We start from the raw sequence: 27,873 nt of genomic DNA on the forward strand, positions 1-27,873 counted from the left end.
TAAAGAAAAACGAGTGGCCATCATTACTTTAAGAAATGAAGGTCAGTCAGTCCCCAAGTGGTCTGTCAGTCAGTCAGTCTTTGAAAGTGTCCCCAAGTGCAGTCACAAAAACCATCAAGCACTACAAAGCAACTGGCTCACATGCAGACCGCCCCAGGAAAGGAAGACCAAGAGTCACCTCTGCTGCGGAGGATAAGTTCATCAGCCTCAGAAATCGCAGGTTAACAGCAGCTCAGATTAGTGACCAGGTCAATGCCACACAGAGTTCTAGCAGCAGACACATCTCTAGAACAACTGTTAAGAGGAGACTGTGTGAATCAGGCCTTCATGGTAGAATATCTGCTAGGAAACCACTACTAAGGACAGGCAACAAGCAGAAGAGACTTGTTTGGGCTAAAGAACACAAGGAATGGGCATTAGACCAGTGGAAATCTGTGCTTTGGTCTGATGAGTCCAAATTTGAGATCTTTGGTTCCAACCACCGTGTCTTTGTGCGACGCAGAAAAGGTGAACGGATGGACTGTACATGCCTGGTTCCCACCGTGAAGCATGGAGGAGGAGGTGTGATGGTGTGGGGGTGCTTTGCTGGTTACACTGTTGGGGATTTATTCAAAATTGAAGGCATACTGAACCAGCATGGCTACCACAGCATCTTGCAGCGGCATGCTATTCCATCCGGTTTGCGTTTAGTTGGGCCATCATTTATTTTTCAACAGGACAATGACCCCAAACACACCTCCAGGCTGTGTAAGGGCTATTTGACCATGAAGGAGAGTGATGGGGTGCTGCGCCAGATGACCTGGCCTCCACAGTCACCGTACCTGAACCCAATCGAGATGGTTTGGGGTGAGCCGGACCGCAGAGTGAAGGCAAAAGGGCCAACAAGTGCTAAGCATCTCTGGGAACTCCTTCAAGACTGTTGGAAGACCATTTCAGGTGACTACCTCTTGAAGCTCATCAAGAGAATGCCAAGAGTGTGCAAAGCAGTAATCAAAACAAAAAGGTGGCTACTTTGAATAACCTAGAATATGACATATTTTCAGTTGTTTCACACTTTTTTGTTATGTACAGTCATGTGAAAAAATTAGGACACCCTTTGAAAGCATGTGGTTTTTTGTAACATTTTTAATAAAAGGTTATTTCATCTCCATTTCAACAATACAGAGAGATTAAAGTAATCCAACTAAACAAAGAAAACTGAAGAAAAGTCTTTTCAAGATCTTCTGTAAATGTCATTCTACAAAAATGCCTATTCTAACTGAGGAAAAAGATAGGACACCCTCACATGTATTCCCTCTTAAATTGGCTCAGATCTCACACAGGTATATCACACCAGGTGCACATAATTAGTAGATCGTTACTCTGCATGTTGAATGAGGCTTGCCCTATTTAAACCTCAGACATTTAGTTTGGTGTGCTCCTGACTGTTGAAGTGAGAGTGAGCACCATGGTGAGAGCAAAAGAGCTGTCAGAGGACTTCAGAAAAAAGATTGTAGCAGCCTATGAGTCTGGGAAGGGATTTAAAAAGATCTCAAAAGATTTTGAAATCAGCCATTCCACTGTCCGGAAGATAGTCTACAAGTGGAGGGCTTTCAAAACAACTGCCAACATGCCCAGGACTGGTCGCCCCAGCAAGTTCACCCCAAGAGCAGACCGCAAGATGCTAAAAGAGGTCTCCAAAAACCCTAAAGTGTCATCTCGAGAACTACAGCAGGCTCTGGCTACTGTTGATGTAGAAGTACATGCCTCTACAATCAGAAAGAGACTGTACAAGTTTAACTTGCATGGGAGGTGTGCAAGGAGGAAACCTTTGCTTTCCAAGAGAAACATCGAGGCCAGACTGACATTTGCCAGAGATAAAGTTGACAAAGACCAGGACTTCTGGAATAATGTTCTTTGGACAGATGAGTCCAAAATTGAATTATTTGGACACAACAGCAGAGGACATGTTTGGCGTAAACCAAACACAGCATTCCAAGAAAAGAACCTCATACCAACTGTGAAGCATGGAGGTGGAAGTGTCATGGTTTGGGGCTGCTTTGCTGCAGCAGGACCTGGTCAGCTCACCATCATAGAATCCACGATGAATTCTACTGTGTATCAGAAGGTGCTTGAAGAACATGTGAGACCATCAGTTAGAAAATTAAAGCTGAAGCGGAACTGGACCATGCAACATGACAATGACCCAAAACATACTAGTAAATCAACCAAAGATTGGCTGAAAAAGAAGAAATGGAGAGTCCTGGAATGGCCAAGTCAAAGTCCAGATTTGAATCCCATTGAGATGCTGTGGGGTGACTTGAAAAGGGCTGTACGTGCAAGAAACCCCTCAAACATCTCACAGCTGAAAAAGTTCTGCATTGAGGAGTGGGGTAAAATTTCCTCAGACCGATGTCGAAGACTGGTAGATGGCTACAAGAACCGTCTCACTGCAGTTATTTCAGCCAAAGGAGGTAACACTCGCTATTAGGGGCAAGGGTGTCCTATCTTTTTCCTCAGTTAGAATAGGCATTTTTGTAGAATGACATTTACAGAAGATCTTGAAAAGACTTTTCTTCAGTTTTCTTTGTTTAGTTGGATTACTTTAATCTCTCTGTATTGTTGAAAGGGAGATGAAATAACCTTTTATTAAAAATGTTACAAAAAACCACATGCTTTCAAAGGGTGTCCTAATTTTTTCACATGACTGTATATAATTCCACATGTGTTAATTCATAGTTTTGATGCCTTCAGTGTAAATCTACAATTTTCATAGTCATGAAAATAAAGAAAACTCTTTGAATGAGAAGGTGTGTCCAAACTTTTGGTCTGTACTGTATATATAATATTTGGGGAGGTTCTGCTTCCTAAGCTTTTCAAAGTTTTTTTTTTAGTCAGCAGCACACTTTTCTGATTCTATGCAGGAGGCTATTGTGGTGGTATTGTATAAGGTGGGTGAGGATCCTCTTTCCACCGACTCTTATTGCTCCATTTCTTTCTTGCTGGTTGATATTAAGATTATCACAGAAGCCATGGCCAATAGCTGGTCACAGATGGTAACTGGTTTGATTCATCCCAATCAAATGGGATTTTTCCATTGAGATCTACAGCCATTTAAGGGACACTTCAACTAGAAATAATTTTGTCTCTTTCATTTCAGCAATGTTATTCTATTGAATAAAAAATCAAAATATTGTCCTTCTGTATCAGCACAGAGAGATAAAACTCCTGTATAGATAGTGATCATATTGTTATTTTACTGCTGCTGCAGAAGAAAGGTGTTATCTGTAAAGGGCCCTTTACATGGGCCGAGAATATGCCAGTGTAAAGGTGCCACTGATACGCTCATAGGGTAATAGATCATTTTTGTGGACACAAAAATCGTCTGTTTGGGCATGAGAGATGGCATTAGTGATCGCTCCACCTCATACTGTGGAGGAGATCGCTGCATACAAATATAGATGGCCTTGCGGTTCGCCCGGCAATCGTTTTGTGGCGAACTTTGCTTGTTCGCGATTAGCTGAAAATATGGCAATGTTCGCATGCGCCATATTCTTTTGCATTGCGCCGAACTTTGACCCATGACACATCCATCAGGTGGGATAGGACAGCCAATTGAGTTGTTTCAGCATATGGACACCCCCCCCACCCTATAGCAGAACTCGATCTGGAAGCCATTTTACATTCTGTGCTTTGCCAGTGTAGGGAGAGGTTGCCTTGTGGAGCAGGGACAGACTTTTAGGGACACCAAACGCTAGCTAATAGGGCCACAAAAGTCCTTTTAAGGATTGGTATAGGTGTGCTATCGATAGGTGTGATATACTTATAATATACTTTCTAACATAGAAAGTATATTATAGTGCATTTGTATTGTGCAGCAGTTGTGTGCGGTTCTGCTGCAATACCACATCTATATAGAGGGACAAACGCTATTGGAATAACTAATTGCAACTGGTGTGATAAACCTGTTGCCGCCCAAAAAACTGATTGAGGGTTGTGATATACCTATACTATACTTTCTAACATAGAAAGTATATTATAGTGCATTTGTATTGTGCAGCAATTGTGTGCGGTTCTGCTGCGAAACCACAGGGATATAGAGGGACAAGCGTTATTGGACCAACTATTTGCAATGGGTGTGATAAAGCTGTTGCCCCCCAAAAAACTGATTGAGGGGTGCGATATACCTGCTTCCACAAAATACTATTAGAGGGGTGCGATTTGCCGGCTTCCACCAAATATTGACTCAGGGGTTCTATATACCTTTTTCCACAAAATACTGATTGAGGGGTGCGATATACCTGCTTCTACAAAATACAGATTGAGGGGTTCTATATACCTGCTTCCAGCTTGGTTTCTTTTCACCGCGCCAGTGGCTGCTCATGAGCGACGCATGCAGACTTCTGCGGCCATTTGATGAGATCACCAAACTAGTTGTACAGGTAGTTGGTGTGGCTGGTGGTGTGTGCCTGTATGTGAGGAGTGATCTGAAGCCAAATGTGAAAGAGGTAATTGTGGGTGAGGATGGTGAGGATGTGGAAACCTTATGGGTGGAAGTTCAAAGGGATATAAATGCTGAAAAAATAATACTTGGTGTAATCTATAGACCCCTAACATCACAGAGGAGATAGAAATGCAGCTGTATAACCAAATAGAGCGGGGGCACAGGCTGGTACAGTGGTTATAATGGGAAATTTTTACTTCCCAGACTTTGTCTACGGTCATGGTTCTGACTCGACCGCAAAGGGGAGAACATTTCTCAACTTGCTGCAGGCTCACTTTATGGGCCAGTTTGTAGAAGCTCCCACTAGGGGCGATGCTCTGTTGGATCTGGTAATTTCTAATGATGCAGAGCTTGTTAGTAATGTTACTGTTCGAGAAACACTAGGTAATAGTGACCACAATATAATTATATTCCCCCTAAACTATAAAAAGCAAACTCTGTCAGGCACAGCACACTGAAGACACTGAATTTCAAAAAAGCTAATTTCCCTGGGTTGAGGGCAGCATTTCAGGGCATAGACTGGGAGCAGCTACTGTCACATAAGAATACTGAGGATAAATTGGAGAGGTTCAAATCCACATTGAGTAATTGCACTAAAAAATGTATCCCTTTAGGTAACAAGTATATACGGCTAAAATTAAACCCCCCATGGCGTACAGCTACTGTAAAAAGAGCAATAAAAGACAAAAAGAGGGCATTTAAAAAATACAAATCTGAGTGGTCAGCTGTAGCATTTGAAGATTACAAAGGGCTTAATAAAATCTTCAAAAAGGAGATAAAATTAGCAAAGATACATAAGCAAAGATACATAATGAACAGCAGATAGCAAAAGAAAGCAAAACAAATCCCCAAAAGTTTTTTAAATATATAAATGCTAAAAAAAAAAATTGTTCTGAACAGGTAGGTCCCCAAAATAATGGTAAAGACGGGGTAGGGGGGGAACAATGAAGAAAAGGAAAAGGCAGAGTTCATAAATAGGTTTTTTAGCTCTGAATATACAAAAGAAGAGAAAGGAGCTGATATCTGTGGCGCCGGGGCTGTTAGCCATTCTGACATCGTTTTTTCGTCACATATTGTACTTCATGACACTGGTAAAATGGAGTAAAAAAATGTCATTTTTATTTTAAAAAAATTATACCAAATTTACCAAAAATGTTGAAAAATTTGCAAATTTCCAAGTTTCAATTTCTCTACAGAAGTAATACCTACAAAAATAGTTATTACTTTACATTGCCCATATGTCTACTTCATGTTTGGATTTTCATTTTGGGAATTACATTTTATTTTTTGGGGATGTTAAAAGGCTTAGAAGTTTAGAAGCAAATCTTGAAATTTTTCAGCAATTTCAAAAACCCACTTTTTAACCCCTTTAGGACACAGCCTTATTTCACCTTAAGGACTAGGCCATTTTTTGCAAATCTGACCAGTGTCACTTTAAGTGCTGAGAACTTTAAAACGCTTTGACTTATCCAGTCCATTCTGAGATTGTTTTTTCGCCACATATTGTACTTCATGACACTGGTAAAATGAAGTTAAAAAAAAATAATTTTACCAATAAACACCAAATTTACCAAAAATCTGTAAAAAATTGCATATTTCCAAGTTTCAATTTCTCTACTTCTATAATATATAGTAATACCTCCAAAAATAGTTATTACTGTACATTCCCCATATGTCTACTCAATGTTTGGATCATTATGGGAATGATATTACAATTTTTTGGGGATGTTACAAGGCTTAGAAGTTTAGAAGCAAATCTTGAAATTTTTCAGAAATTTTCAAAAAAAACAATTTTTAGGGACAAGTTCAGGTCTGAAGTCACTTTGCGAGGCTTACATAATAGAAACCACCCAAAAATGACCCCATTCTAGAAACTACACCCTTCAAGGTATTCAAAACTGATTTTACAAACATTGTTAACCCTTTAGGTGTTCCACAAGAATTAATGGAAAATAGAGAAATAATGTCAAAGTTTTACTGTTTTGGCAGATTTTACATATTAATATTTCTTTTCCAGTTACAAAGCAAGGGTTAACAGCCAAACAAAACTCAATTTATGGCCCTGATTCTGTAGTTTACAGAAACACCCCATATGTGGTCGTAAACTGCTGGACGGGCACACGGCAGGGCGCAGAAGGAAAGGAATGCCATACGGTTTTTGGAAGGCAGATTTTGCTGGACTGTTTTTTTACACCATGTCCCATTTGAAGCCCCCCTGATGCACCCCTAGAGTAGAAACTCCATAAAAGTGACCCCCATCTAAGAAACTACACCCCTCAAGGTATTCAAAACGGATTTACTACAAATGTCGTTAACCCTTTAGGTGATCCACAAGAGTTATTGGCAAATGGAGCTGAAATTTCAGAATTTACATTTTTTGCCAAATTTTCCATTTTAATCCATTTTTTACAGTAACAAAGCAAGGGTTAACAGCCAAACAAAACTCACAATTTATTGCCCGGATTCTGTAGTTTACAGAAACACGTCATATGTGGTCATAAAATGCTGTACAGGCACGCGGCAGGGCGCAGAAGAAAATTAATGCCATACGGTTTTTGAAAGGCAGATTTAGCTGGACTGTTTTTTTTACACCATGTCCCATTTGAAGGCCCCCTGATGCACCCCTAGAGTAGAAACTCCAAAAAAGTGACCCCATTTTAGAAACTATGGTATAGGGTTTTGTCGTTACTAGTTTAGGGTACACATATGATTTTTGGTTGCTCTATATTACACTTTTTGTAAGGCAAGGTAACAAGAAATAGCTGTTTTGGCACCGTTTTCATTTTTTGTTATTTACAACATTCATCTGACAGGTTAGATCATGTGGTATTTTTATAGCGCAGGCTGTAACGGACGCAACAATACTTTTTTTAGTTGTTTGTTTCAGTTTTACATAACAAAGCATTATTATTTTTTTTGTATGATTCTTTAGTGTCTCCACATTCTGAAAGCCATAGTTTTATTTATTTTTCGGTCTACTGTCTTGTGTAGGGGCTCATTTTTTTTAGGGGTGAGATGACGGTTTGATTGGCACTATTTTGAGGTGCGTATGACTTTTTGATCGCTTGCTATTACTCTTTTGTGGTGTAAGGTGACAAAAAATGGCTTTTTTTTTTTACGGTGTTCATCTGAGGGGTTAGGTCATGTGATATTTATATAGAGCATGTTATTACGGACGCGGCAATACCTAATATGTATACTTTTTTTATTTACTTAAGTTTTACACAATAAAAGCTTAAAAAGAAAAAATGTTTTAGTGTCTCCATATTCTGAGCCATATTTATTTTTTTATTTTTGGGGCGATTGTCTAAGGTAGGGGCTCATTTTTTTCGGAATGAGGTGACGGTTAGATTGGTACTATTTTGGTGGGTATACGCCTTTATGATCGCTTGCTGTTGTACTTTTAGTGATGTAAGGTGACAAAAAAATAGTTTATTTAGCACAGTTTTTATTTTTTAGGGTGTTCATCTGAGGGATTAGGTAATGTGATATGTTTATAGAGCCTGTCGATACGGATGCGGCGATACCTAATATGCCTACTTTTTTCCCTATTTTTTTTAACTTTATTTGGGGGAAATTACTTTTTTTTTCTTGAAACTTTTAAATATTTTTTGGGGGAAACTTTATTTTTTCAACTTTTTTTTCACTTTATTTTTTGTCCCACTTTGGGACTTTAACTTTTGAGGGTCTGATCCCCTTTACAATGCATTCCGATACTTCTGTATTGGAATGCATTGGCTGTATGAGTAATACAGTCGTGGCCAAAAGTTTTGAGAATGACACAAATATTAGTTTTCACAAAGTTTGCTGCTAAACTGCTTTTAGGTCTTTGTTTCAGTTGTTTCTGTGATGTAGTGAAATATAATTACACGCACTTCATACGTTTCAAAGGCTTTTATCGACAATTACATGACATTTATGCAAAGAGTCAGTATTTGCAGTGTTGGCCCTTCTTTTTCAGGACCTCTGCAATTCGACTGGGCATGCTCTCAATCAACTTCTGAGCCAATTCCTGACTGATAGCAACCCATTCTTTCATAATCACTTCTTGAAGTTTGTCAGAATTAGTGGGTTTTTGTTTGTCCACCCGCCTCTTGAGGATTGACCACAAGTTCTCAATGGTATTAAGATCTGGATGCTGTAGCTCCTATATAATTCACCGGTTTGAAAACCATAGCATTTATTGTATAAAATGAATAAATGTTCTGTGACCTAATCTGACATAAGGGAAAGGCTTGCATTAAGCTTGAAAATTAGCAGTGTCTGAAGGAATAGGATGGATTGGTGGTCCCTAAACCAAGTATTTACAATCTAGTGTCACAGCTACAACATTTAAAAAGGTGGGAATTAGAGAGTGAGCTAGACTCTACTGGTAAGCTATTGCAATATCATGTTCAGGCCAAGTTTTTATTTGAGGCCACCTGTGCCCGTGGCCGTATTGCTGCCCCCCGGCCCGTTTGCGGTCCGTATGCAGAACCATTAATTACAATGGTTCCACACAAAAAACGGAATTTACTCTGTATGTATCCCATTTCCGTATTTCCATTCCGCGAAAGATAGAACTTGTCCTATTATTGGCCGCAAATAACGATCCGTGGCTTCATTCAAGTTGATGGGTCTGCAAAAAATACGGAATGCATGCGGAACACATCCGTATGTCATCCATTTTTGGCGGATCCATGCCCACTTTGCCTATGTGTATACTGTTAAAACACATTACTGTACATTACATTAATGATACGAAATGTTATGTTTCTGTCTGCGATCTGCAAACATCGGATCGCATACGGAAACCATACGGAGATTTTTTGCAGAACGGAAACTGAAAGGAAACAAAAAACTGAACAATGGATCTGTGAAAAATGGACCGCAAAATACAGAAAAAGCCATACAGCAGTGTGCAGGAGGCCTTACTCGGTACACTCCCATATGCGACAACCTTAGCCTTAGGCCTCCTGCACACGACAGTTTTTTTTTCACAGTCCGCAAAAACGGGGTCCGTGGGTCCGTGATCCGTGACCGTTTTTTCGTCCGTGGGTCTTCCTTGATTTTTGGAGGATCCACGGACATGAAAAAAAAGTCGTTTTGGTGTCCGCCTGGCCGTGCGGAGCCAAACGGATCCGTCCTGAATTACAATGCAAGTCAATGGGGACGGATCCGTTTGATGTTGACACAATATGGTGCCATTTCAAACGGATCCGTCCCCATTGACTTTCAATGTAAAGTCTGGAGTTCTTTTATACCATCGGATTGGAGTTTTCTCCAATCCGATGGTATATTTTAACTTGAAGCGTCCCCCATCACCATGGGAACGTCTCTATGTTAGAATATACTGTCGGATATGAGCTACTTCGTGAACCTCAGATCCGACAGTATATTCTAACACAGAGGCGTTCCCATGGTGATGGGGACGCTTCAGGTTAGAATACACTACAAACTTTGTACAAGACTGCCCCCTGCTGCCTGGCAGCACCCGATCTCTTACAAGGGGATATGATAGCACAATTAACCCCTTCAGGTGCGGCACCTAAAGGGGTTAATTGTACTATCATATTCCCCTGTAAGAGATCAGGGCTGCCAGGCAGCAGGGGGCAGACCCCCCCCCTCCCCAGTTTGAATATCGTTGGTGGCACAGTGTGCGCCCCCCATCGGGCCCCCCCTTCCTCCCTCTAATGTTAGAAATCGTTGGTGGCACAGTGTGCGCCCACCATCACCCCCCCCTCCCTCCCTCTATTGTAATAAATCGTTGGTGGCACAGTGTGCGCCCACCATTGCCCCCCCCTCTATAGCAGTAACAACATTGGTGGCAGTGTGCGGCCTCCCATTCCCCCCCCCATCATTGGTGGCAGCGGAGTTCCGATCGGAGTCCCAGTTTAATCGCTGGGGCTCCGATCGGTAACCATGGCAACCAGGACGCTACTGCAGTCCTGGTTGCCATGGTTACTTAGCAATAGTACAACAGTAGAAGATTCATACTTACCTGCTTGCTGCTGCGATGTCTGTGAACGGCCGGGAGCTCCTCCTACTGGTAAGTGAAAGGTCTGTGCGGCGCATTGCTAAAGAACTGTCACTTACCAGTAGGAGGAGCTCCCGGCCGTTCACAGACATCGCAGCAGCAAGCAGGTAAGTATGAATCTTATACTGTTGTACTATTGCTAAGTAACCATGGCAACCAGGGCTGCAGTAGCTTCCTGGTTGCCATGGTTACCGATCGGAGCCCCAGCGATTAAACTGGGACTCCGATCGGAACTCCGCTGCCACCAATGATGGGGGGGGGGGGATGGGAGGCCGCACACTGCCACCAATGTTGTTACTGCTATAGAGCTATAGAGGGAGGAAGGGGGGGCCGATGGTGGTTGGCACACTGTGCCACCAACGATTTATTACAATAGAGGGAGGGAGTGGGGGCGATGGTGGGGGCACACTGTGCCACCAACGATTTATTACAATAGAGGGAGGGAGGCGGGGGGCGATGGTGTGCGCACACTGTGCCACCAACGATATTCAAACTGGGGAGGGGGGGGTCTGCCCCCTGCTGCCTGGCAGCCCTGATCTCTTACAGGGGAATATGATAGTACAATTAACCCCTTTAGGTGCCGCACAGGGGTTAATTGTGCTATCATATCCCCCTGTAAGAGATCGGGTGCTGCCAGGCAGCAGGGGGCAGTCTTGTACAAAGTTTGCAGTGTATTCTAACTAGAAGCGTCCCCATCACCATGGGAACGCTTCTGTGTTAGAATATACTGTCGGAAATGAGTTTTCACGAAGTGAAAACTTAGATCAGAAAAAGCTTTTATGCAGACGGATCTTCGGATCCGTCTGTATGAAAGCAACCTACGGCCACGGATCACGGACACGGATGCCAATCTTGTGTGCATCCGTGTTCTTTCACGGACCCATTGACTTGAATGGGTCTGTGAACCGTTGTCTGTCAAAAAAATAGGACAGGTCATATTTTTTTGATGGACAGGATACACGGATCACGGCCTCGGCTGCAAAACGGTGCATTTTCCGATTTTACCACGGACCCATTGAAAGTCAATGGGTCCGCGAAAAAAACGGAAAACGGGACAACGGCCACGGGTGCACACAACGGTCGTGTGCAGGAGGCCTTTCTGAGCTTTTCTTCCTTGAAGGATTTTAAGAATGAAAGCATTAGGAGAATGGCCTAGTTAATATCAGTTCACAATTCAGTTATTTGGTGAGTTATTGTGATCCAAAACCAGGTGTGGGTCAAAGACACAGAACATGAGGACATTTGTACATTACACCTAATCTCTGAGCAGGCTTCACTACAGGTTTTGGCCCATAATAACTGATGAAAACAATTGACCAAATAACTGAAGTGTGAACTTGGCCTTTGACAGCTGCAGCTGGAGTATTCCTTATCAGATACACAATTCTATAGGTTTCTGCAGTTGCCTCATGCATACAATGCTGAGACTCTCAAGTCTGTCTTGCAGGTAAAACACAGTTTCTAGTGGCAGGATCTGGCTGGTAAAAATAAATCCACACAGTGTTTAATACAGTATGTAGTGTCTAATTGTGTCCATAAACATTTACTTATCAAATTTTTGGATCTCCCTCTCAGCTTCAGGTCAAATAGGAAGGCGATATTGTTCCTACAGAGTACAGCCACCGGGAATAAGTCTTGCAATGGATCCCTCAGAAAACCTCATTGCCTGTCTCATACAGTGGGGAAAATAAGTATTTGATACGCTGATGATTTAGCAAGTTTCCCCCCCTACAAAGAATAAAGAGGCCTGTAATTTTTATTGTAGGTAACACTTCAACTGTGAGAGACAGAATCTAAAAGAAAATCCAGAAAATCACATTGTATGATTTTTAAATAATTAATCTGCATTTTATTGCATGAAATAAGTATTTGGGACTCCTGTGCTAGTGATCACTGGTAAGGGTACCCACATTTATCAATCATCCTGTGGGGAAACATCAGAACCCTTGGGATATACCCCCCTGTTCTGGCATGCTCTTGCATTACATTTCCACTGCAGTGGAAATGTCATTAGCTGTAGCACCCCCATGTATTGAAAAGAATACATATTAACAGTTGACAATGAACACTGATGCTTTTGAGGTAAGCACTGAATAAAGGTGATTTATCGCATTTGGTTATGTCCAGCAGGAGACATACAGTGTAATGAGATCTTGTTTCTGTGTAAAATATTTTCCAAATAAAAATTGCAATTAAGACTGTGATATAATTTGTTTTCATATTAAAAGATTGGTCATGTATGTTAATGGTGATTTAAATAATACATTACAATGCCATTAAGTGCTGCAGATTATGACCATCCCTCCGGTCATAATGACCCAGATTAATTTATTATGCGATTACAATTTCTGAGACACTAGGCTGTCAGCAAAAGCAACAGAAATACAAGCAATTCAAATGGTTTAAGCAAGGAACCAAACAAAAGATGGACATATGAATACCAAAAAATAAAATGCAGGGTTCAAATCACAGTTGTAGCCACCGTGCAGTGCTGGATCCAAATGACCTCACTGGCATCTCTGGTTTTGACAGGAGAAATATAAGTAAAAAAGAAATAGGTCCAAAATATTACAATATCACTTGTATTTCTGCCAAGATGATACCAATAAAAAACTATAGCTTGCCCAAAAAAACAAGTCACACACACATAGGTTTCAGAATACACTGACACATTGCAAACATGTATTAATAAAAAAATAAAACATCACATCTATATAGATTTGGCAGTATCATAACGGTACTGACTAGCGGAATAACCTTAGCATGCTGTAACACCGAAATCCCCCCCAAATAAAATCACAGAATTGTTTTTTTATTCTCCATTTGACCCCACAAATATTTTATTTTCAAAGTTTCTTAACCACCTCAGCTCCCCTAGCTTAAATCCCCTTAATGACCAGACCACTTTTTACAATTCTGCACTACGCTACTTTCACCGTTTATCGCGCGGTCATGCAACTTACCACCCAAATGAATTTTACCTCCTTTTCTTCGCACTAATAGAGCTTTCATTTGGTGGTATTTCATTGCTGCTGACATTTTTACTTTTTTTGTTATTAATCGAAATTGACTGAAATTTTTGCAAAAAAATGAAATTTTTCACTTTCTGTTGTAAAATGTTTCAAATAAAACTACATTTCCATATACATTTTTCACTAAATTTATTGTTCTACATGTCTTTAATAAAAAAATGCAACAAGTGTATATTTATTGGTTTGCGCAAAAGTTATAGCGTTTACAAACTATGGTACAAAAATGTGAATTTCCGCATTTTGAAGCAGCTCTGACTTTCTGAGCACCCGTCATGTTTCCTGAGGTTCTACAATGCCCAGAAACACCCCACAAGTGCATTTTTACATATACCCATGCTGGGTGAGAGAAATATCTCTGCAAAAGACAACTTTTCCAATTTTTTTTATACAAGGTTTTTATTTGACAAAGATATTTCTATCACCCAGCATGGGTATATGTAAAAATACAGCCGAAAACACATTGCCCTACTTCTCCCGAGTACGGCGATAGCACATGTGTGACACTTTTTTGCAGTCTAGGTGCACAAAGGGGCCCAAATTCCAATGAGTATCTTTTAGGAGGGCATTTTTAGGCATTTGGATTCTCACGCTTTAGGGCCCCTAAAATGCCAGGGCAGTATAAATACCCCAAAGTGACCCCATTTTGGAAAGAAGAGACCCCAAGGGGGAATCGGCGAGTTCCTAGAATATTTTTTTGGGGCACAAATGCCCTGTGAAATCCTGAAAGTACTCATTGGAATTTGGGCCCCTTTGCGCATCTTGGCTGTAAAAAAGTGTCACACATGTGGTATCGCCGTACTTAGGAGAAGTAGAGCAATGTGTTTTGGGGTGTATTTTTACATATACCCATGCTGGGTGAGGGAAATATCTCTGTCAAATTACAACTTTGTATAAAAAAATGGGAAAAGTTGTCTTTTAGAGAGATATTTCTCTCACCCAGCATGGGTATATGTAAAAATTTGGGTGTAAAAATTTTTACACCCGAAAACACATTGCCCTACTTCTCCTGAGTACGGCGATACCACATGTGTGACACTTTTTTGCAGCCTAGGTGCGCAAAGGGGCCCAAATTCCAATGAGTACCTTTTAGGAGGGCATTTTTAGGCATTTGGATTCCAGACTTCTTCTCACGCTTTAGGGCCCCTAAAATGCCAGGGCAGTATAAATACCCCACATGTGACCCCATTTTGGAAAGAAGACACCCCAAGGTATTCCGTGAGGGGCATGGTGAGTTCATAGAAGATTTTTTTTTGGGGCACAAGTGGAAATGTTTTTTTTTTTTTTCCGTGAGGGGTATGGTGAGTTCATGTGAGATTTTATTTTTTGTCACAAGTTAGTGGAATATGAGACTTTGCAAGAAAAAAACAAAAACACAAAAACAAAAAAAAATCAATTTCCGCTAACTTGTGCAAAAAAAAAATCTTTTATGAACTCGCCATGCCCCTCAAAAGTGATCTTTACAGCGCTGCAGCGATTTAACAGTGTTTTTGCAGTGATCAGAAAAAAAATTCTGTCACTGCGGTGAGGCGGACTGAACGCAAGTGTGCGCACAAGATCAGGCCAGATCGGGCGAACACTGCATTTTTTGTAGAGCCTATAGAACATGTCCTATTCTTGTCCGCAATTGCAGACAAGAAAAGGCATTTTCTATATAGTTCTGGCAATGTGCGGATCCGCAAAATGCAGAAAGCACATTACTGGTGTCCGTGTTTTGCGGATCCGCGGTGTCCGTGTTTTGCGGATCCTTGCATCCGCAAAACGCATACGGACGTCTGAATGGAGCCTTACAGTGGGGTGATCAATGACGGGGGTGATCAGGGAGTCTATATGGGGTGATCACCCGCCTGTAAGGCTTCATTCAGATGTCCGTATGTGTTTTGCGGATTGGTAAAACACATACGGACATCTGAATGGAGCCTTACAGGGGGGTGATCAATGACAGGGGGGTGATCAGGGAGTCTATATGGGGTCATCAGGGGTTAATAAGTGACAGGGGGGGTGTAGTGTAGTGGTGTTTGGTGCTACTTACAGAGATGCCTGTGTCCTCTGGTGGTCGATCCAAGCAAAAGGGACCACCAGAGGACCAGGTAGCAGGTATATTAGACGCGGTTATCAAAACAGCGTCTAATATACCTTTTTGGGGTTAAAAAAAAATATCGCATCTACAGCCTGTGAGCGAATGATCGCCGCTGGCAGACTGTAGATCCACTCGTTTACCTCACGTTCCGCACACAGGAGCACGCGGTCACAGAAAATCTCGCCTCTCGCGAGAGGACGCGCCGGCGCGTCCAGCAGGAATAACAGGGCCGCGGCCAGTACGCAATCCTGCGTTCGGCGGTCCTGAGCTGGTTAATATATTAATAGAGAACATTAAAATATGCCATTAACTGTAGCTCAACCCTTGCTGCAAGTAGTGAGTTTACATTCAGTGACGTAATAGCATGGAGTTGTGATGCCACTGGCTCAGGAACTGTGCCCAAGCCATCAATTGGAGTACCACCAGGTTTATTATACAGCTTGCACCATGCTCTTACTAAAGGGAACTGAGCTAAAACGGATCTTGGCAGTTCGATCTCTTATATACTTCACAACCAGTCTCCCAAGCTGGTACTTGCCAAGCCTTAAGCTGCTTATCTTCTGCGATCTGACGAGTGCAGGTACATTCAGCTTAGAATAACCGTTGACCAACAGAACAAAGGATTCCCAACCAGTCTCCCAAGCTGGTACTTGCCAAGCCTTAAGCTGCTTATCTTCTGCGATCTGACGAGTGCAGGTACATTCAGCTTAGAATAACCGTTGACAAATATATATACTTCAGTCAATACTTACTTGGTTATGTAAGTGGTTAGAGACAGGGAGACAGTGTCGGACTGGCCCAGAGAATCAGATATTATAGGCTCCAAAAATTTGGGAGAAAACGTGTTTGGCTGTCTTTGGAGCCAATCACTTGCCACTAAGGTCTATTTCTGTGATTCAAAACCCATTAAACTTTTTCAATGATATAGGGGTGGGGCCTCAAGAATAATTTCCTCTGGTAGGTCCCAGGAACCTGTAGAAGCCTAACAATGGCCCATGGGCCTGCATGTACAGATGCCTTTAAGGCCTTGCCTTCTGCAGGGCTGAATAGGCATTATTACAGTTATTGCAGTGACTGACATAAAACATAAAATCCAAAATATCTCCCTATGATTAAGGATACATATATCCGACAAGTGTAACTGATTGCTGCTGTTTAGGATGGAATATGGATTTATTCTATTTTGGGCCTAGCTCATTGAGGTGTTACATTTGTTGCTGGGGGAGGAGCTTGTGAAGGAGTGTGTGTATATATAGAGACAGACTCATTAGCTGGCCTAATTCATTAGCTGCAACTACTAGCTTCAAGTACTACATTAAGTACAGTGAAGAGATATTGCAGGAGATAGTCAGGAGGTAGGCTGGAAGGTGGAAACAATACAAAAAAAGGGAAGATTTGTTTGATTTAAATTTACTAATTTTTATTTTCTCCTCTTTAAAATGGCAGACTTGGTTCAGTGCAGGAATTGTTATGCATTTATTTCATGTTCCACTCTTTGGAGATTCGGATGCTGTCAGATCTGTAGACAGTTCTCCTTACTGCAGCAGGAAATTGCATTTTTGAAATCTGAGATATTTAAATTATCTGTTAAACAAACTCCAGCTAGGACTACTGCAATGCCACTGCCACAGAGGACCCCCAGAAATGGCAGATGGGTTACTGTAGGTTCTGGAAGACTTAGAGTGGTGGATAGAAGACATGTCCCACAGTCGGTGGTTCTCCATAATTCATTTGCAGCACTCTCAGAATGTAAGGACAACATGGATATGGACTCAAGCACAGAGGGTGAGAAACCATCGACTCCTATGTCTAATGTATGCAAGACTGCAGCCAAGGACAAAAAAGACAAAGTGAAGTCTCAAAGAAAGCAGCTGTTGCTGGGAGATTCAATCATAAGAAGTGTGGAGCTTAAAGAAAATGGTTTTGTGAGATGTCTCCCTGGGGCTACTGCTAGAAGAGATAGAAGACGTATTATTAATATTGTTAAGCAAGCAAAGCAGGAAGGGGACGTGGATGTTCTTGTCCATCTAGGGACAAATGACCTGGCTTGCAATGAAGTGTCAGAGGTGAAAAAATCTTTTATCACACTTGGTAATGACGTACAGGATTTTGCATCCACCATTTCCTTTTCTGAAGTTCTGCCTGTGCATAATGTTCAGAATGATAGGCAGAGGCGCATAAAGGAGTTCAACATATGGCTTGGTAAATGGTGTCAAGAGCAAGGATTTGGCTTTGTTTCTCATGATAGCTCTACTTGGAATAGAAAGGAACTGTACAAAAAAGATGGTTTGCATCTTTCTCTCAAAGGAACAAATGTACTTAGTGAACAACTCCAAGAATTTGCGAAAGAGTATTTAAACTAGGAAGGGGGGGCAAAAGAGTGAAAATAAAAGAGTCCAATTGCCCCCCGAAACAATGCCAGAACAGGTCAGAAGCACAGAGGTTAAGAAATAATAAGCTCAGAGTCCTGTCTACAAATGCTCGCAGTTTAGGTAAAAAAATCAATGAACTTGGGTCAATAATGGCATCTGAGAATGTAGATTTAGTGGCTGTTACGGAGACATGGTTTAATGAAAGAAATGACTGGGACATAACCATACCAGGGTACTCTTTATACAGAAGAGACAGAGAAGGCAAGAAAGGAGGAGGAGTGGCCCTGTATGTGAAAGATAGCATTAAATCTAACCTAATACAAGTTGGTGAGGCCAACATAGAGTCAGTTTGGGTTACGTTGCAGTTTGCTAATCATGCAGTAACTTGTGTAGGTGTGATATATAGACCACCTGGTCAAGTTAAAGAACTAGATGATCTACTAGTTGAAGAAATAGCTAAAATGACAATGAAAGGAGAAGTTATCATTATGGGAGATTTCAATCTTCCAGATATAAACTGGAAAACCAAAATAGCAAGTTCTACCAGGAGTACAGATATTCTAAATTCCCTACTGGGGTTATCCCTACAACAAATGGTTGAGGAGCCAACCCGGAGGGAGGCCATTTTGGATTTGGTTTTCACAAATGAAGATTCGGTATATGATGTCATTGTAGGCGAAACCTTGGGATCTAGTGATCACCAGTCAGTGTGGTTTAATATAAGAACTGTGAAAGAGTCCCACCACACAAAAACAAAAGTTTTAGATTTTAGAAAAACAGACTTTTCAAAAATGAAATTAGTCATAAATGAGTCCTTATCAGACTGGAACGGATTACATGGAGTTTAGGAGAAATGGGACTACTTAAAAGGTGCATTATTGAAGGCAACAGAAAATTGCATTAGACTTGTCAGTAAAAGCAAAAAAAGGAAGAGACCACTGTGGTACTCAGCAGAAGTGGCCCAAATCATTAAAAATAAAAAGCTAGCATTTTGTAATTATAAAAAAAACCAGAGCAATGAAGATAAGGAAATCTACAAGATTAGGCAGAAAGAGGCCAAGCAAGTTATAAGAACTTCTAAAGCTCAGGCAGAAGAAAAACTAGCTCAATCTATGAAAAAAGGGGATAAGACATTCTTCAGATATATAAATGAAAAAAGGAAATTAAAACAAGGAATAACTAAATTGTTGATGACGTAGGCTGAGTACGTCACGCTCTCCGCCTCCCCCGTGGCTCAGCTGTCCTGCTGCTGCTCTGAGCTTTCGGCGTCTCATGGATCTCTTGGCGTCTCTGTGACGCTCCCTGGCCGTGTTTCCTCTATGTTGCCGCTCCGACGATTGCTCCGACTGCTCTACCTGTGAGGAGCTCATCATCAGCTTATATTTCCCCGGTCTTCGTCGATCCTCTCCCCTCCTCTCCATCCCGCTGTGGAAACTTGGAGTCGGCACCGTCTGGATTTGCCTGGATCGCTGGATCGCTGAACGGGTTTGGATCCTCACTCCTGCTGCCTCCTGCTCCTGCTGCCTGTATTACTGTATGTATTGGTCCTCAGACCTGCTGATTCCTGCTGATTCCTCCTGATCCCCCGTCCCTCTCCCTGTGCCGTTCTGATTAGATTAAATTCTATGGGACTCTCTCTTACCTGATCGTCCGATTTACAGCCGACTTCTCCCCCCATTTGTTCTTACTGATTTGCTTCCCTGTCACTGTTGTGACTAACCTCCCTGTGACTGTGTCTTTGTAATACTGGGATCAACCCTATAAAACTTTATTTTTGATAGGCTGCTGGATATTCGGCTTCTCCGTTTTGGCTGCTGGTGTCTCTTAGGAGTCTCTGGTCCTGGGGAAGGTTGAAACCCGGTGAGATTGTTCCTTTCTTTTGTTACCCCACTTCCTTTTGTCTCCTATACGTCCTCTCCTGCGGATGATAGCTGCTAACTAAAATCTACTTCGCCATCCTAAAAACACACTTGGTGCCTACAAATACTAAAAGTAGTAAACCATACAGTATCAGGTGGAAAGTGGAAGTGGAAGAGTGGAAAAAGTAAAAAAAAAAAAAAAAAGAATACAAAAAAGAAAAAAAAAAAAAAAAGGGGCGAAAGAGGGAGAAGGAGCAAAGAAAGAGAGAAGAAGAGATACAAATATAAAAGGAGAGTAAGGAAAAAAAAAAAAAAAAAAAAAAACACAGGGAAAGGGGGAGAAAAAAAAAAAAAAAAAAAAAAAAAAAAGGGAGGAGAAGAAAAAGAGAGTAAAGAAAAGGAGGAGAAGAAAAAGAGAATAAAGAAAAGGAGGGGAGACGGGAAGGGAGTAGGAGGAAAAGGGGAGGAAAAAAAAAAAAAAAAAAAAAAAAAAAAAATTATCAAGGAACCGACCATGGCTCCAAAAGCTCCCAGGCGATCGGCTGACCACTCAAGTCAGAAATCGGGGTCTAAAACTTACGAAACAACTAAAATAGACCAGTTCTTGAGATCTCCAAGGATTAATACGAGGGGCGGACAAAAAGAACTTGCCACAAAAAAAAATGATGATGATTCTGAGGTGATTGTAACAGAATTACAAAAAGCTTCTAGATACCCCGAAGAGGAAGACGGCATAATGGGGGAAGTCATCCCCAATGATAACTCCTCCCCGCTAGAAGAAATACTGCTAGCGGTAAAACAGAATGGGGATTTAATACAAGCTGTAACAACCCAGCTTGGGTTTATTCAAGTCGACGTCGGATTAATAAAAGATGATGTCTCCAAAATGCGAGATAGAGTTAAACTCCTTGAGAGTTCCGTCACCCTTATACAGAAGGATTCCAAAAAAACAAATATGGAACTATCTACATTTAAATCAGAATATAATCTCTTGAAGAAAAAGTTAGTGGACCTTGAGGATAGGTCACGAAGATATAATGTGAGAATAATTGGGATTCCAGAGGGTGTGGAGGAGAAAAACCCAACCGAATTTATACAGAAGTTAATCCTTGAGAATTTCGGGAAGGAGTCATTTTCTTCCTTTTTTATGATTGAACGAGCCCATCGGGTCCCAGGGGGAAAACCAATTCCAGGGAGACAACCTCGGACATTCCTCGTCAAGCTACTGACTTCAGGGGACAGAGATATCCTCCTGAGAAGGGCAAGGGAATCCCCACCGGTTATATATAACGGGACTAGATTGGCTTTTTTTCCCGACTTCTCGAAAGATGTACAAGAAAAGAGACGCACATTTATGATCGTTAAAAAGAGGCTAAGAGAAAGGGATATTAAATATTCTCTCATATTCCCAGCCAAATTGCGGATTGTTTTTAATGATAAAATCTTTTTTTTTGACACCCCAGAAGAAGCTGCGGACTGGCTTGATCGAAAGAATTGATAACTCAATTGGGTTATGTTTTGGTGGGAATAATTAGTACTATAAGGGGCTTATACCCCCAAAATGTACTTTTCCTTTGCTTCTTAATGAGGATGGCTGAGTGGGGGGGAAGGTGGAGGGATGGTCATAGGAAAGAAATCTACTACAAATGTGGTGGATTGCTTGTAGGTGGGGGGTGGGGGGGAGGGGGAGGTGGGGTTGGGCTGTGGTGCGTCAAAGTAGGTGTGGTTTCCCTTTTTTTGGTTTTTTGTTCTTTTTTCTTCTTTCTTCTATTTCTCCATTTTGACCTTTCATGATGACGCTGATTAGAATTTTTGCGTGGAATATACGTGGCTTGGGGGATAGAGGCAAGAGACAAGCGATTTTTGACTTGACACAGGCCCACTTACCAGCAATAGTATGCCTGCTAGAGACCCACCTTACTGAGGAGACCACTAGAGTGCTCGACAGGGGATGGGCTGTGCACACGTTCCATTCTACCCTCTCCAACTATTCGAGAGGTGTCACGGTGTTGATACACAGACTTATTGATTTCGTCTGTGAGGCATCCTCTGTCGACCAACAGGGGAGATTTATTTTCTTATACTGTAAGATAGGAGGGAAGATATGTATTTTGGCCTTTGTCTATATTCCACCGCCATTTTCTTTCTCGGTTCTTAATTCTCTTTTATTATTTATGGATAAATGGCCAGAATGCCCAACATTGATTATCGGCGACTTTAACTGTGTTATCGACCCTCTTCGCGATAGGATTTCTACGAGTGCTAGGAGTGACAGTCCGGTCCAGGGGTCCCCCCTGGCACGGTTCTGCCTGGAGGCTGGATTTGAGGACGCTTGGGAACATCTGGGACAGGGGAAAAGGGCTTTCTCATGCTTTAGTAAAGCAGGTAAATCGCTGTCCAGAATAGATCTTGTATTGATAAATAGTAAATATGTGAATCAGATAAAGCGAATGAAATACGAAACAAGGTCAGTATCTGATCACTCTCCGATACTACTTGAATTATGTCTATCTCAGGAAAGATATATACCAAAATCTCCTTTTAGATTAAATCCCTACTGGTTATCAGTTATAAAGACACATGAAACAATTCAAAACGAAATAGGTCGATTCTGGGAAATTAACTACGGTTCAGCGAAAACTCAAGTAGTATGGGATACTTTCAAGGCGTATATGAGGGGATTGATGGTTAGTAACATTGCGAACCTTAGACAGGAATATGGAAAGAAACAGAAAAATCTAAAAGAACACGCAGTGTTAGCAACAGAATCCTTCTATAGGAATAAGACGGAGAAGAATAGGCAAAATATGCAAAGAGCCACACAAATATATGCTAATTTTTTATTGGATAAGGCCCAACAGAACCTTTTTTTTAAAGGGCAAAAATACTTTACAGAATCAGGCCGACCTGGTAAACTCCTTTCCAGGGTAATCTCCAATCAACAACCCAAAAAACATATAGATAAACTTCGTTTGAGTGATGGTAGGATAGTCACTACACAGGGCCCGGTGGAGAAGGCCTTTCTTGATTATTTTACTGACTTGTATAAAGCTGATTCTAACATCACAGATGATAAGATAGATCTCTATTTAGATAGGATCAAGTTTCCAACTATTACTGAGTTGGAAAAGAAAGCACTAGAAATGGAGGTCTCAATACAGGAACTTGAGGGAGCTATTAAACTATGTTCGGCTAACTCCACCCCTGGTTCAGATGGGCTTCCATATGAATTTTATAGTAAATATGGGGACTGCATTCTTCCCAGACTGTTGGAGGTCCTTGCTGAATCAGTGGAGGATGGGATGTTGCCAGATTCAATGATGGAGGCCATAATAATACTAATACCGAAAAAAAAACAAGGACCCCTTAGAATTAGAATCATTTAGACCAATTTCACTGCTTAATGCAGATGTAAAGCTCCTTGCAAGGGTCCTGGCAACAAGGCTTTCCAGGGTCATCTCCTCCATTGTCCATCCGGATCAGTGCGGCTTTATCCAAAATAAGGGTACACATCATAATCTACACCGGCTCTTCTCCAATATTCAGGCCCCGGGGGGGACTGCCCGCTCCATCCTGTCATTGGACGCCTCCAAGGCCTTTGACAGGGTGGAGTGGCGTTTCCTCTGGAAGGTTCTTGCAAGGATGGGCTTTGGAGAAAGATTTATACGCACTCTTAAGCTACTGTATAGATCTCCAAGGGCAAAACTGAGTCTTAATGGAATCCTGAGCGGCAGTATTGATTTAAAGAGAGGCACCCGCCAGGGCTGTCCATTATCCCCCCTGCTATTCGATATTTATATCGAACCCCTTGCGATGGCCATCAGGCAAGATGATCAGGTTAAAGGATTCGGTACGTTAGGAACACAAGACCGCATCTCATTATATGCAGATGATGTTCTGTTTTTTATAGATCATACGGAAACTACTCTTCCGAGGATCATTCATATGGTTAAATTATTTGGTGAGGTGTCTGGTCTTTGTATAAATTGGGCTAAGACCAGTTTACTCCCAATAGACCCTCTGTCACAGAAGGAGGTTCCTGGTATACAGTTGGATATTGTTGATACTTTCCAATATTTGGGTCTGACTATATCGCCTCGGGTTGAAAATTTTCTACAACTTAATTTGATTCCTATAATAGTAAAGACCAGAGCTAAAATAGGAATCTGGCTGAAACTTCCCCTATCCAGAGCTGATCGAATCTCATTAGTTAAAATGGTGATATTACCACAATTTCTCTATGTGCTCAGGAATACACCTATTTGGATACAAGACAAACACTTTAAACTTATTGAAAGAATAATTAATGATTTAATATGGGGAAGAAAGCGAGTTCGAATTAAGTTGGAATATTTGTATAAATCCGTGGAGTCCGGGGGTTTAAATCTCCCCTACTTTAAAGGGTACTTTATTGCAGCTCACCTATTGAGGTGTTATGAATCAGAGAACAGCGCACTCTTGAGGAAGCTGGTAACTAGCCATGCTCATAATAATATTTTTACTTTGTTGGAATCCGGTTTATTGAAGAGTTATGAGCACGGCTATAGAGAAACTATTAATCTACTTCTGAAAATGTGGAATACAACTAGGACATGGTTGAAGGTTAAGGGTTCATTCACATTTACGCCTCTTTGGCATAATTTCTATTTACAAAGCTTAGATGATATTGCAGCTGACATATTTTGGCAGAAGAATAAAATTTTATATATTTCACAGGTAGTTAAAGATAGAGAAATTAAATCCTTTATAGAAATGACACATAATATAAGAAATCTTTCATGGTTTAGGTACTTTCAACTGCGATCTGTATTATCCAGTTTGGATGATAAGCGATTGTTGGATATAGATAATTTATCTTTTTTGAATGAGTGGGTAGGGGGTGCACTTGTTAAAATAAAGATTTCAAATATATATAAGTTATTACTTAAGGCACGGTTTAGTGATACACAGTCACCAGGACAAAAAGCCTGGGAGGCGGATTGTCCGAATTTACAAGTAGAAGGTTGGGAGAATATTTTTGGGAATTTGGTTTCAGTATCCCAGAACTTCAACCATGTTTTAATACAATTCTATATTTGTCACAGATTATATATTACTCCCGTATGGATGAAGAAATGTGGGTTAAGAGATATGTCCAACTGCCCCAAATGTGACATTGTAGGAGCGGACTTCCTCCATATGATATGGACTTGTCCAGAACTTATAAACTACTGGAATAACATCAATAACTGTATTATCTACAAATTAAAAATTCGAATTCCTTTTGAACCACAAGTATTCGTGCTTAATGATCTCTCCAAATTAAAAAATCATAAGTATCAAAAGATTTTCCTGAGTAGAATATTGATGCTGGCTAGAGTACTGATCAGCCGGACCTGGTTTGCCCGTTCCATTCCAGACATCAACACATGGATAAACCTAACCGATAAGGTTAAAAACTACGAGAAAATTTTATATAAACGGAGGGAGGTTGAGGAACAGTGGAACAAGATATGGGATGGCTGGAAGATTGATTGATTAGTCGAGGTCAAGTTGGTTTATTTACGGGGGGCCTGCTTTGACGCACCACAGATTAGGGATTAGGGATTAGGGGGGAGGGAGGGGAGGGTTTTCTAAATGAAAGAAAAGATGAATTGAATATATTATAATTATACATAATTAGTTGGGACACTAAGAATTGAGAGATTGTAAAAATGTCTGTAAAAAATGTTTTTGTAGTGTTTTTTTCCAATAAATCTTTAGAAGCAAAAAAAAAAAAAAAAAAAAAAAAAAAAAAAAAAACATACAATATGTGCAAAAATACTATTGCTGGATAGCTTCTTTAAATACAGTGTCTAAAAACTTAAAAAAAAAAAAAAAAAAAAAAGGAATAACTAAATTAAAAACAAAGGACGGAAGGTATGTAGAAGAGAATAAAGGGCTAGCCGACTGCCTTAATGAATACTTCAGTTCAGTTTTTACAAAAGAAAAAGAAGGAGAAGGACCTCCACTAGAAAGGATGACTAATAAATCGTTTGATGCATGTGTCTTTACAGAGGAAGATGTTCTAAGTTTGCTGTCTAAAGTGAAGACAAATAAGTCACAGGGGCCTGATGAGATACACCCAAAATTATTAAAAGAGCTTAGTGGTGAGCTGGCAAAACCGTTAACAGATTTATTTAACCAATCATTAGTAACAGGAGTCGTCCCGGAAGATTGGAAATTGGCAAATGTCGTGCCCATTCACAAGAAAGGTAGTAGGGAGGAATCGAGCAACTATAGACCAGTGAGTCTGACATCAATAGTAGGCAAATTAATGGAAACCCTATTAAAGGATAGGATTGTGGAACATCTAAAATCCCATGGATTGCAAGATGAAAAACAACATGGGTTTACTTCAGGGAGATCATGTCAAACAAATCTTATAGATTTTTTTTGACTGGGTGACTAAAATAATAGACGGTGGAGGTGCAGTAGACATCGCATATCTAGATTTTAGTAAGGCTTTTGACACTGTCCCACATAGAAGACTTATCAATAAACTGCAGTCATTGAGCATGGACTCCCATATTGTTGAGTGGATTAGGCAGTGGCTGAGTGACAGACAACAGAGGGTTGTAGTCAATGGAGAACATTCAAAACAAGGTCATGTTACCAGTGGGGTTCCACAGGGATCTGTACTGGGACCAATTTTGTTTAATATCTTCATAAGTGATATTGCAAAAGGCCTCGATGGTAAGGTTTGTCTTTTTGCTGTTGACACAAAGATATGTAACAGGGTTGATGTTCCTGGAGGGAAATGCCAAATGGAAAAGGATTTAGGAAAACTAGAAGAATGGTCAGAACTCTGGCAACTGAAATTTAATGTGGATAAGTGCAAGATAATGCACCTGGGGCGTAAAAACCCAAGGGCAGAATATAGAATATTTGACACAGTCCTGACCTCAGTATCTGAGGAAAGGGATTTAGGAGTAATTATTTCAGAAGACTTAAAGGTGGGAAGACAATGTAATAGAGCAGCACGAAATGCCAGCAGAATGCTTGGATGTATAGGGAGAGGTATAAGCAGTAGAAAGAGTAAAGTGCTTATGCCGCTGTACAGAACACTGGTGAGACCTCACTTGGAGTATTGTGCGCAGTACTGGAGGCCATATCTCCAGAAGGATATAGATACTCTAGAGAGAGTTCAGAGAAGAGCTACTAAACTAGTACATGGATTGCAGGATAAAACTTACCAGGAAAGGTTAAAAGACCTTAATATGTATAGCTTGGAAGAAAGAAGAGACAGAGGGGATATGATAGAAACTTTTAAATACATAAAGGGAATCAACTCGGTAACGGAGGAGAGCATATTTAAAAGAAGAAAAACTACCACAAGAGGACATAGTTTTAAATTAGAGGGGCAAAAGTTTAAAAGTAATATAAGGAAGTATTACTTTACTGAGAGAGTAGTGGATGCATGGAATAGCCTTCCTGCAGAAGTGGTAGCTGCAAATACAGTGAAGGAGTTTAAGCATGCATGGGATAGGCATAAGGCTATCCTTCATATAAGATAGGGCCAGGGACTATTCATAGGATTCAGATATATTGGGCAGACTAGATGGGCCAAATGGTTCTTATCTGCCGACACATTCTATGTTTCTATGGACGTTTTAATGAAGCTTCATGAGCACTGGACCTTTTCTCCATTTGGGTCATAATTACATGAGAATGCTGAGAAACTGGACATGGATACTTGAAAAGTTGCATGGTGGATCCTGTTATATGGGAAACTTTAGCATTCTCATGTTATGACTGTGGGTTATAGCAACATTGAACAAAGGGAATTTATTGTATCATGGATTCCAGAAAATCGCATGATCTGTTAAATTACATTATACAGCCCTGTTTGAGTGCGATATTTGCAGTGGATGCTAAGCGGAATGGTGGATCTGTTTAAGACTTGGGTACAAGCTACTGTATATTATATTCCAGGTGCACTCTGTATTAGATATCGGATTTCTGTAAGCACAACCAGTGATGCCAATAGCTGCATCTTCCTGGCCACAGTGTTGA

General features: G+C 40.9%; 1 protein-coding gene and 1 pseudogene across 2 annotated transcripts in view; both read right to left on the reverse strand.

Annotated features, from left to right (window-relative positions):
* The window catches only part of PDE4C (phosphodiesterase 4C), a 1,152,632-nt gene that overhangs the window by 411,231 nt on the left and 713,528 nt on the right, over positions 1-27,873 (reverse strand). The gene's annotated exons all lie outside the window — the stretch shown is intronic.
* LOC122925330 lies at positions 16,214-16,332 on the reverse strand (annotated as a pseudogene).

Source organism: Bufo gargarizans, chromosome 1 (genome assembly GCF_014858855.1).
Source record: "Bufo gargarizans isolate SCDJY-AF-19 chromosome 1, ASM1485885v1, whole genome shotgun sequence".
In the NCBI taxonomy this organism is placed as follows: domain Eukaryota; kingdom Metazoa; phylum Chordata; class Amphibia; order Anura; family Bufonidae; genus Bufo; species Bufo gargarizans.